This window comes from Microtus pennsylvanicus, chromosome 15 (genome assembly GCF_037038515.1).
Source record: "Microtus pennsylvanicus isolate mMicPen1 chromosome 15, mMicPen1.hap1, whole genome shotgun sequence".
Lineage (NCBI taxonomy): Eukaryota > Metazoa > Chordata > Mammalia > Rodentia > Cricetidae > Microtus > Microtus pennsylvanicus.
The window spans coordinates 28,798,583-28,811,408 of record NC_134593.1 but is presented as its reverse complement, the minus strand read 5'-3'; positions in this window follow the sequence as shown (position 1 = coordinate 28,811,408).

Here is a 12,826-nt window from a genome sequence, read left to right as displayed (position 1 = left end):
ATCAAGGTGCCAGTGGGGCTGTGCATCTGCTGAAGATTCTAGGAGAGGGTCTTTCTGTTGTCTCTTCTAACCTACGGTGAGCCTTGGTCTTTCTCAAAGATGTCGGTGTCACTTCAGTCTCTACCTCACCATGGTTCGCTGTTGTTTTTGCAAAAATTTCTCTCTTCTTTAAAGTTATGTTTATGTGTATGCATATTTATGTGCATGTTTTTGTATATGTGAGTCCAAGTACATTGTAGGGTGTGTATGTGTGCATGCACACACATGTGTGTGTATGTGATTATAGAAGTCAAAGAACAATCTTATGTGCCATTCCTTAGGTTCCTGCTACCTTTTGTTTGGTATTTTGTAAGAAAAACACACACACATATTCGTGTATATATACATATATATATGTATATATATACACACATATATATGAATGCTTTGAAATATCATACACTGTATTTTGATTATATTTGCCTTCCGTCACCCAACTCTTCCCAGCTCCACCCACTTCCTTTCCCACCCAATTTTGTCAAGGTCAATTTGTACTACCCAAATATTCTTGATTGAGTAGCCTTCAATTAAGTGCTACACTCTTAGAGCAAATCTTAAAGCAAACTGACCCTTCTTCTAGCAGCTAACAATTGCCAATAGCTTCCTCGGCTAGGGATGAAACTTTGTGCTCACCTCCCTCTTCCTGCTGGGTTTGATCTGGCTTGGGTTTGCACAGGTCTTGCACACGTGGTCACAATCGCTGTGAGTTCATACGTGCAGCCGCCTGGCTTGCCCAGAAGATTCCTTGTCATTACCGTCTCTGGCTCTCACTCTCTTTGAGTCCTCTAGCCTGCAATGGCTCCTGAGCCTTTGGAGGAGAGTATGCGTGCATACTCCCCTAATCCTCTGCGCCTTGCTCTCTTTTTATAAAGACATTAGTCGTGTGGGATTTAGTTCCCGCTTTTACCCAGTATGAGTTTGTCTGACCTTGACTGCGTCGGCAAAGACCCTGTTTCTCATGAGATCACATTCATAGGCTCTGGGTGGACACAGACTTGGGAAGGGGGCACTAACCAACTCAAGACACAAGAAGAACAATCTAATGTGAGTTGTCAGGGAAGACTTCCTTGAAGAAATTCTTCATAGTCCCATGGTTGTCTAAGTGTTCCTGGTATACCCAGGCTGGCAGAAATGAAGATGTTCCGAAGAGACACTACGTGCTTCCGTTGACTGTCTGCCTGTTGAAACAATGGACCGGAAGAAGCTACTCATTAAAGGTTGGACCAGTCCGAGAGGAAAGTCATCCCCTGGAACTTAGTAAACTACCCTCCACTTAAACTGTCACGTCCGCTCAGGATCCTGAAGATGGACTTGGAAGCCTGCTGGGATTCAGTCTTTCTTCGTAGTGTGGTCGTATTGAATTAAAATCCCCTTTCTACTTTTACTATTAATTTAGACCTATTAATCTCCTTATCTAAGACAGGTGACTGAACCTGGCTTGTTGTGGCACAGGCTGTGACCTTAAGTCCAGCAACACTGGTGTCTGCATCATCATGAAAATGTCTTTAGATCACAGATGCTCACGATGTGTCTTTAAACTGAGTTTCTTTATCAGTCTAGCACAGACACTACAACTGCAATCCCCCGAAAGCGTCACACGGGGAAACTGAGGCCTTTCACAGATAGTAGCACAAGAACTGGGGCAATGTGACACATCTGCTTTCACTTAACCTCCTGGAAGCTGGGAGACAGATCTGGGACAGGTGTGGCTGTCCCTCTGGGCCAGGTTTAACACAGTAAGAGTTTCTCCAGAGAGCATCCATTCAGGCTCCAGTGGGGCCTCCCCAAGCTGACCCCACCTGGGAAGTACCCTGTGTGTACAGCTGGCTTCCTGCCTCCTTGCTGGGAAAGAGGCTGGCCTTCTGACCTGCCAGGCTGTTGTTTGTTGTGTTTCTAAACAATGCTTAAAGTCCTGCTTCCTCCGGGGGTGGGGGGAAGGTGGGCGAATTTGTTGCCTCCCAGCGCTACTGTCAAGGGAAGCAAGAGGTTTTACATTTCTTCCCGCTCTATGCCTGGGTTTCCTCCTGTAAGGTTTATAACTGGAAGGATGTTATGTGAAGGTTAAGTAGAGGGTTTAACACATCGCAACAACATGGTAGGCCTACATTGCTAACACTTCACCTGCCACCAAACAGATCAGCTACGTCTTTACGTTTATAAAATGGCATGCCGAAACCTACAAGAGCAGGGAACATATCTAGCTTGATGAATGTTAATATTAGAGGCTTGGCGTTGCCATGCAAAAGCAAAGCTCCTACCTTTAAGGGGATAAGGGAGCTAAATGTGAGACCCATGTGACCACGGCCTGGGAACATAGATGCAGGATCCCCAGATTCCATCTTTTATATGGAAGCAGCTTCATGAGCTTTTTAAAAATAGTAACAGAACAAAGAACTTCCTAAACCAAGGCCCTTCTCAGATACATCTCTGGAAGCATTAAGAAGGTTACAGAAATGACAGCTTCTGTGGTCCTTGTCTCATCTATGGCCCCTTCCTCCATTTCCAGAACCAGCAGCAGACAGCTCTCTCTCTGGCCAAAGCCCAAGAAGGTTTTCTGTAGGACTGAGGGTGATTATGTCACCGTGATTCCATGCTGAGGGAGAATGGGCTCGCACCCTGCAGGGACTGGAAACATTCTAATTCTAAAGAGAGACAACTGTGTCCTCTATGCAGAGGATGGAGCCAGTGAAGGCAATCTGAGGCCTAGCAGGCGGCCTTCCCCTATTAAATAGCCTCACAGCCAAATCTGTATATTGGATAGGACTTAGCACCCTGTACAGGCGTGGGCCCATGGCCAACCTCAAGCTAGTCATGTAACCTAGGAACAAAGAGAGAACATAGTTTAATTAAGTGCCAATAAAACAAGCCAAGGGAGAAAAAGAATGAGCCAAGATGACCTCAGCATGTGGCTGTTCCTCTGATTGGGTCGATAGCATGTGATCCTCTCCCTGATTGGACCAAGAGGGCCTATGAGGAATGTGTGAGCCCACATTGACTTAGCCTGCGATATAGTCAGAGAAGAACCAATTTCAATCAAATTCCCTCAGTCTTTGCTCAGTTCCTGCCGTAAGTCCAATAAGAAGCCTCTACATGACATGGCTCAGCGGGCACCCTCTCTTGGGACTGCTCCTGCTTTCAGAAGTCTTTCTCATTTTGTCTCAATAAGCTTTCACTTTGTTCAGCTCTTTGCCCAAGTCCTTTATTTCCCAGCAGCTTGAGAGCCACTGTCCCAGTGTGGCTCTGGTAATCTCTGATCATATGGCACCCTAGTCCCTTGGGTTAAGCCCACCAGAGCCGAGAAAGGCTCCGCTGTTCTCAAAGATCCGACATCAGTATGTCTTGGCCTTTTCTCATGCTTGCCAAAGACACAGAGAGGAAGCTGCCCCTTTCTCCTCCTATGTCCAAACTATAAATGAATTCACTTTTTAAGACCAGTTTAATTTCTAATCCCTTTTGGAATCCAGGGGAACTAAGGTGGACATTTATAGGCCTGAGTGCTCAAGATCAGTTGTGAATTATCTCCTCATCCCTCTCACTGTTGCCATTGAGATAGTGGGTAGAGAGAGCATTTACTTTCACTACAAAACCTGAAACGGAAATGAAACTTTTAAATGAAAGAATATATACATCCATTGAACATATAACATGATTTACCCACTTACTTAGTGAGTGACTAAATTGCACAAATCAAGCACAAACGCTGTCCCAGTAGTCCCCCACCCCAACCAGAGGTTTCATTTGCTGTGGTTTCAGTTATCCTTGGTCAACCACTCTTGAAAATATCGAGTGGTAAATTCCAAAAACAATTTACAAGTTTGAAACTGCACAATGCTCTAAGTAGTTCAGAAAAATCTTGCACCACCCTGCTCTGGATGCGAATTACCATTTTGTCCAGTGTGTCCATACTGTGTACACTACCTTCCCGTTAATCACTCAGAGGTCATCTCAGTCATCACATCGACAATCGTGGTACTGCAGTGCTTGTGTCCAAGAAACAACCCCAAAGCCCAAGAGAAGTGATGCTGGCAATTTTATTCTGGTATATGTTGTAATCTATTTTATTTTGACTAATAGAACCTCTTACTGTGCCTAGTTCATAAATTAAACTTTATCATATATATATATATGTGCGTTGGAAAATCACTGATAAATATTAGCATGTATGTATATGTATAGGTCTTGAAAGGTAACCCCTGGTGATGGGAGGACTACTGACTACTGTATAGCCCCAGAGGAATCTTCACCACCAGCATAATTCCTAAGATACCAAGAGGGCTCGCTATTGCCTCTGACCCTGGCCTGACCTGTATGCAGGATCCCCCAGCAAACCCATGTTCTTTCTTCTTGTCCACTCTCAAGTCATGCACTGCAGCCTTCCTCTTTCAGAAGGTTGGGGTGTGGCCAAGGTGTGCACTGAGGTACAAGGTGGAGAGGAGAGCTGAGCAAAAAGGAGGCCTCCAGGTGGTCTCTCCCTCAGATGCCAAAATTGCTAAGGGTATCCCATTTCCCAGGCTTTGTTGGAATAACAGGACCTTGTGTTCCGCATGCATTTGCTCCTGAACTCCCGGGGATGCTGAGATTTTACTGACTTCACTCAGTATTTGGAAAGAGATCCTTGGAGAGACTGTTTGATTAATTAACTAATGTGGTTAGAAACAAAGAGGAAAGAAAGGCAGGGCATTCATAGGCTCTTCTGGAAGCCTGGTAGGTGAGGGTGCGGTGGAGGGAGGCTTCTAGGTTCAGGGGTGTGGATTTGGGTGACATGGACATATTTTGAGATGCTTTGATGGGGGCTGAGGTTCAGAACCCATCACAACTGACTGAGCATTGCCTCCTCAGTCTGTTGTCACCAGCTCCTGGAGCCTTACACTGAGACTGGGAATGTGCCACTAGAGGTCACTGGAGTTTGCGGCTCTGCACCTCAGGGCAGCAAGGGGCAACCAAATCAACACTGGAACACGGGGACATAGTTTTCAGGGATAGTGAATGCTCTCTCTGGGAAGAAAGTCCACTCTTTTACTGGACAGTTTTCCATGTCATTCAGTCCAATCTCCCTCCCATTTCTACTCCCAGATGCGAATTCTGTACTAGGAAGACCTGGCCACTAATGTCTCTGGTTTTTGGGCCACCAGGGCTAAGAAAGGAGGTTTTTAGCTCCATGTCCTGGATCCAGTTATAAGGAAAATATGATCCCTCTGTGCCCCCGGGGGAATGTGTCCCAAAATGAAGGGTGTTGCTTTCTTTACTGAAAATTCAGTTGTTCCATAATTGTGCTTTGTTTACTTCTTTCAGACAAAAGGAGGGAAGGCTGGTTTGAGTTTGAGGTTTGGGTCTTATTTTATGAGCAAAGTTCTTTCCAGACCTAAGGTCCTTATTTTAAAATTTTATTTTCTTTGTGTGTGTGTGTGTGTGTGTGTGTGTGTGTGTGTGTGTGTGTGTGTGTGTACGCGCATGTGCTTGTGTGTGCGCACACACACACACACACATGCCTGATGGGGAGCAGCATGCATGCCATGCTGTGTGCCTGGAGCTTAGAGGACAATTTTATGGAGTTGAATTTCTTCTTTCACTTTTACATGGGCTCCAAGGATCAAACCTGCTGAGTATCTTGCTGGTGCCCAGGGTTCTTATCTATTCTCTCTCTCTTTTTAATAAAACTAGACTTCTTAACCAAGAGATCTAAGGGCAGTGCAGGACCTAATGTAGTATACACAGCACAGTGTGACACTCAGTAGATGCTTTCTCATGATCTCATTGCTACTCCTGAGGGATCCAGGCCCTGCATTTGTCCCCTCCTGGATATCACAGGGTTTAGTATGGCCATCCTTATGTGTCGTTAGCAAATAATCGAACTAGCTCACAACTAGAACTTAGGTCACAGATTTTAACCAACTATTTTTTAATCTTTGTGGAAGATTCAAAATGTTATATTAGACTAACATGATGCTGCATGCCTGTGATCCCAGAGCTCAGGAGGCAGAGCAAGAGGATCCTGAGTTCAGAGTCATGCTGGGCTACATACTGAGTCAAAGTCAACCTGGGCTTACAGGATACGTGAGACTCTGTCTACATCCTTGTCAAAGAAGTGTATCTTAGAAAATTCCCACCATGGTTCTTGTTGTGGAGTGTTCACCAGAGAAGACTGCTCAGAAATGGATTTAAGTCAACAGAAAATCTTTATTAGCCAGTCAATGACTACACTGGGTATGTTTGAGATCTTAGTGTAGCCCTGAACCTTTCTCAGGGTGAGCTTTTAGGCACAAAAAGCCATGCCCTGGATTGACGTACTTCAATGAACAAGAACAGTTAGTCAGAAACACAACTACCAAAGCCAAAAAGCAAGGTTAGCACATTTAGAGATCTTCCCAGAATATGGGCTTTGATGGATTTGGTCTTTGTTTTCATTTTTGGCCAGGTGGTGCTGTCTACATGCTGAGTTTTACAGCCCAAATGGCACTTCCATCATGGAGTCAGTTGTGCTAACAGCTGGAGGCCTCTAACAGTTCTAATGGCCCAACTGGAAGAAACAAAACTGAAACACAGCAAAAGGGGCTAGTACAACGGCTCGGCAGGTAAAGGCACTTCTCAGGCCAGCCTGGAAACTTGTGTTTCACCTCCAGGACCCACATAAAAGTAGAAGAGAACCAACTTCACAAAGTTGCCCCATGATCCGAATATGCGCACACTGGCATAGCTCCTCCCTCATCACAGTTCTTACAATCGTAATAATTAAAGAAAAAAAAACTAAGAGTAAGCACAGAAATGAATACACAGAAAGTGACTTGAGTTGTTTAGAACGATACATTATTTTTTTAAGCAGAGATCTAAGATGAGTTTATAGCTGGACTTTTGCCAACAGTGAGCTGTGTCAGATGCTGGAGCTGGGGAGAAGGGGATCGGTTATGTAGCAGAGACATGTGCTGGGGAGGTGGATGTTAGGGCGTAGGCAGTATTGGGAGAGCACTTGGCTGCCTGGAGGTGGAGTGGGAGAGCCTGGCTACAGACAAAAAGCCTTGGAAAAGAGAAGTTAAGGAGAAAGACACCATTGTCTCTTCACCATCTGGCTGTTGATTCCCTTCTCCGCCAAGGTATAATAAAGCTATATAATTAAAATCCAGAAGTGTTCTGGCTGGTCCCACACACGGTGTGAGAGCCTTCACGTTACAGCTCTAAGTTAGAGCCATCAAATCACTGCTTCATACACCATAAGTTCAAGGAACTTACTCTCTAGGAGGAAGTCCCACTCCTCCACCAGACAGTTTAAGTGGCATTTAATCCGCACTTTCCCTCCACTTTTTGCCCAGGGCAGCTAGTGCCATTTCAGAGCCATAGACTGAATTTCTTCCCTCTTCCAGGATGCCAGTTTGCTTCTCAACATCTGCCTTCGCATCTTAGCTTTGTGTTCCCAAATGCCACTATCACGATCAAACTGCTGAGAAATGACCCCTTGCCTCAGCTTGCCTCCCATTGTGGTAGCCCAATGGGGAGCCACTGTCCAGGTGCTTTTCACTCAGCTTCCATGCTATGCCACGATGCAACACTAGATGGCACTGTGGACAAGCCCTCCCCCATACAATGCTCCAGGACTCCAGGCTAACCCACTAAGAGCCTTCCTAATCCTGTGTTCTTGAGTGACCATCTGCCGGACTTCTTCAGAATGACTACCCTTGATCCCTTTGCTCTGTGAGATGATGAGCATATCAGATGTTTGTCTATCCGGCACCCAATCCTCCATTCTGTGACAGCCAAGGAGTTTTCCTTTGAAGAACTATTTCCTCACGTGACATGATGTGGCTCTTGTGGGTTCTGCCGCCTGGAGATGGCTAGTCCATGTTGGAATGTATGTTGCTATGGGACCAGGATGAAGCAGGATGGGGACCACATCCATAAAGAGCTGCTGGATGGCTGTCTTTTGTTAAGCGAGGAGAGGCTGCCTGAAAAGGGAGCTCAGTCAGAGGAGCATGGACAGGGCGGCTACGAGAGCTCCTGGGAGCAGGATTTGTAGTCTGCATCCAAACAGAACTGAAGCCAGCTGACCACTGACTTCTAGTTAACCTTCAAATAGATTTTTTTTTTATTTTCTTAGTTTGGTTTAAGTAGGATATCAGACATTTGAACCCAAGCGTCCTATAAGAGGACCCCGTAAATCCCCCACCCCTCCCTTCTGGAGTGACAAGTCATTGTGCCCACTTGGGGTGGTTACTGGGCAAACACCATACTCTCTTGTGCTCTCACCTTCCTGCCTAAATACTCTGTCTGCCTCCCTCTCTGGGTGAGCCCGGCTTTTCTTTCAGGACACCAGCGACTTCGAAGACTCCAAGAAAACAGCCTGTAATCCCGTGGCAGTCACTAAGACTAATGTTTGCATTTGGTGTAGAGTGGCAGAGAGCAGTAGTGGGGAACTGGGGGGTGGGGCTGAGAAAGAGTCCAACAACAACAACCAAGAGGGAACATTACAGTGGAACGTTCTGTGGTGATTGACAACCATAATCAAGAAGCTGGAAAGTGGTTTAACTGGTAAAAGTGTTTCTTATGCAAGAGTGAAGGTCGGAGTTTGGATCTCCAGAGCCTATGTAAATGTTTGTTCTCCAGCCTATAATCCCAGCCCACAGAAGAAACAGGATGCCTGGAGCTAGCTGCATACTTAGACTAGCTGAACTAGTGAGCTCTGGCTTTAAGTGAGAGACCCTTCCTTGATACATACGATAGAGAGCCATTTGGGAAGAGTCCTGTTTCAATCTGTGACCTCCATACACATGAATCCAAACTCACTTGTGTGTTCACACACATACACACACACATACATATTCTATGCACACCCACTTTAAATCCAAGAGATGACTTTATATGAAAAAGTTAATCATTTTCAGTGGTAGGATTATTAATAATTTCCCATTATTTTTAAGACTCTATTTTTAACATTTTATAATGAGAACGTATTATATATCCTGTAGGAAGACAACTAGAAGATATTTTGATGTATTTAATAAAGTATTAGACATTTCATTCCTATACGTGTTTATGTGCATTAAGTAGATGAATTCCACCTTGGAGATTTCCTCTAAGGGAGCAATTGAAGTTGTAAAATAAGATGTCAATATGACCTTATTTGTAAGCATGTAAAGCTTAAACAGTCTAACATTATAGGAATGACAGAATATATCACCTCTTCCAAATCAAAGGAAGACTGTCAAGACTGTGCCTATTCTGCCAGTCCTGGTGGCGCATGCCTTTAATCCCTGCACTTTGGAGGCAGAGGTAGACGGATCTCTCTTTGAGGACAGCCTGATCTACATAGTGAGGCTCTATCTCAAATGAGAATTTTGTCTAAGTTTGCTATAGCAATGACTGATTATGAAATATTATGAGGTAAGAAAATGTAGAATATAGCTTTATTCTGATTATTACTATACCTTTTCAAATGCTTAGAAACGATGTACTGTATGAGTCTAGAATACAGGTTATTTTGATTGATGTGACATAAGGGGACTTTAGGATCTTATTTTCCCTTGTCATCATTTTCCAAGTATGATCATTAGTCACTTATGTTAACAGGAACAAACATATAATTATTTGAAAACGTGGCATGCTTGAGTGCTGAAGGAATTTATCAGTCTCTGGAGAGCCTCCTAGGGTTGGGTGGAGACAGAATGATAAACAGCTGTCCTTTAGGGTCCCAGGGATCCACCCCCAGAGAACAGGGCCTCCAGCCACCCTTTATCACATAGAGCATACTGATCCCAATCCAGCCTGGGCCCTAAAGGTCTATCTCAGGGCTGGGGTTCCTCCAAGGGTTGGCTGCTACCTCAGAGAGCTAGCACAGTGTCTTCTACCAGCTCACTCCACCTCAGGTGGCCCCACCACAGGGGGGTGAGAGAGGACTCTTCCCCCATCGCTTAGTCAGCAGCACTGAAGTTGAGCCTCCCCCTGGCCTTCCCCACCCTTCCACAGAATGGCCCACCCAGCTGCTGGCATGGCCCTTCTTATCTCTAGGCCCAGCTGTGCCTTGAAGTGCCTTTGAGTCCCCTAAGCATCTTGCTGGCTTGACACACTGGAAGAGACAGCTGCCAGGGGATCAGGATCAGGGAGTTGTAAGACAGGGGTGTTGTTAGAGGGAATCTCATCTACAGGTACAGCAGGTGAAGCCAGGTGAACAATGCCTTGCAGTTTTTTGAGATGATAACCTGCCTCTAAAAGCTATGTTTGCGCACCAGAAGGGACTCCTTGCTTCCTTAGAGATGGCATTGGATTTATAGGCCACTTACAGCTATCTGTTTGACCCTAAGCCTCAGACCATCAATCAGCAAGTGCCCACAAATCTCCCCTGTGGACTTGGTGACTTTCAAGGACACAGAGACATCCCATATCCCTGGCCTCCTGGGAACCTTGGTTTCCTTATCTTCAAAATTAGGGGCTTGTCCAAGAAGATCATAAAAAATAAATCATACTTGCCTTCTGAACTTGCTTCGCTTAATGGGAAGGTGGGAAACTGAGGCTCCTGATTAGGATTGTCCAATGAAGTAGGTGGAGTACAGCCGGAAAAGAAAACAGAAACAAGATGGATCCTCGACCTTTGGGAGGAAATTGCTTTCTCTCTAAGCATAGAACTTCACACACAAGGCTTGCGATGGGGTCCTAGGGAAGAGAGAGGCCGGAGACACGTCCACATTAATCCCGACGCATCTGATGAAGTTCTGGTGTGTTTCACCTTAGGTTTTGTGTGATGGGGAGGGGTGGGTGTGCATGAACGTGTGTGCATGTGTGTGTGTGTGCACGCACCCATGCACGCACACACATCGTCATGAAGAGGAGAGATTAATTTTAGGTGTCATTTCTCAGAAGCCAACCCATGTGTGGCATCTAAGGACAATTTGTGGGAGTGAGTTCTCTCCACTGTGTGGAACCTGGGGTTCAAACTCAGGCCATCAGACTTGGCACAAGGGCCTTTATCCACAGAGCCATGTTACCTATCCTTTGTATTCTCTTAAGTCTAAGAGGCCTCATACTTTGTATTTCTTCTCTCTCATCTTCCTTCATCCCTTTGACTCCTTATGTCCAGAGATGTTCTGCACACAAATTTCCACTCATTCTGCCTAATGACTTGGAAACCAGCGTCAATCTTCACCTGAGTCCTCAGCTCTCCCAGCTTAGGGGGAAAGTACAACAAGAAGGCAAATCTCATCCGCTTCATCGCTTGTAAGAACACGAATTTATGTTGATGAGCTGCTTTCGACTTTTGTAAAGCTAAAAAGAAAAAAGACTGACATTTCACGTCATCCCAAGAGATGGAGTAGGATGGGCTGACAGTAGCAAGGGTAGAACTCTCTCCTCATGCCCCAGATCCTGTGTCTTTAGTCACTGCCTTCATCTCAGAGGTAGCATTGCCTAGAAGGTGGTATGGCTTCCCAGGCTAAGTGAACAATGAAGCTGCCTGTTCACTGGTCAGGACTAGTGAGCCAGGATTCCCCAGCAGGTACATCATTTCTAATGTTACATCATTTGGCAATGCCAAATTAGCATGACTAATGCAAACCTTCTTGTCAACCCAACATCTTTTATGAATACTGGTGCATATTGTCAGGTCCAAAGGAAACTCCAATTCCCCAGACTCCGAAAGGTAGTCCAAGTATCCAAAAATGTGCTCAGGCTGGACTATAGCAGGATTTCTGGTGCTTAGATGAAAGCCAGCATTCCTCAGGAACTTGGGAAAGTGGTTCCCATCTCCCAAGCAGAGTCATTTCCCTCACCTCTGGTAGAAGGGCCACATGGCCTCAAACTCATTCTGCAGCAGAGATAAGTATTAAACTTGGAATCCTACCTCTTACCTTCCCAAGCAGTTGCATTGTTTAAACCACCAGTTTGTGGTCATTTGTCAGGGTAGCCATGCAAGATAAATGTAAATCCTATTGATTTATTAAGAAGAAAAACTACTTAAAGACTGTTAAAATCCTTTTACATGTAAATAATCAATGGCAAATTATTACAAACAAAAGCTGACTGTTAGCTTAGCTTTCGGATATTTGAATTTGAAGTCATTTAAGTTACACATCAAGTTAAATTAAATGTAACACATTTAAGTTACAAAACTATCAAGTTAGGCTTTGTAGACTGAATTTTGTGTTAGAGGAGTGGAAATTTTGTCTATGAAATTTGCCTTGAAAAAAGACCCTGCATGCTCCCCCTCATATATGGATCCTAGCCAGTAATGTATACATGTGTATATATAAATGAATGTGTGTATGGGCATAGTCTAACATGTAGAAAGGAGAACAAGAAAGCGTTAGGTGATGAGGAAGACTGAAGTGCAGGAAGGGACTAATGAGTTGTGAAGAAAGATGCAGAGCTATTTGTTTTTCTAGTGTTAACTGTGGTGGATTGTGTGTGTGATAGATAAGAACATAAAAATTTAATCGATAGTGGAAGCATAAAATCCAGTGTGAACGTCCAAAGCTTCAGAATGGCAAATCTAATGGTGTAGAAGTTCACTGAGATGTGTAGGCTTGGGTCTGGCTAACTTTTATTTGAAAGTTCTTTACAATAAAGTGATTGTTCTTTTTCAAATAAAGTTGCAGATTTCTCCTTAAAACTCCTGTCAAGTCTAGCTATACTTTATAAATAAAGGCTGCTTAGTATAGACAACAAAGACTAATGCTGTTATCAAGGTGGGAAGAAATAGGAAATCGACCCAGATTGCCTCTGTGTGTCTTTCCACTCTGATGGAGAATTGCCCATGTATTTTTTTATCTATCTATCTATCTGTCTGTCTGTCTGTCTGTCTGTCTGTGTG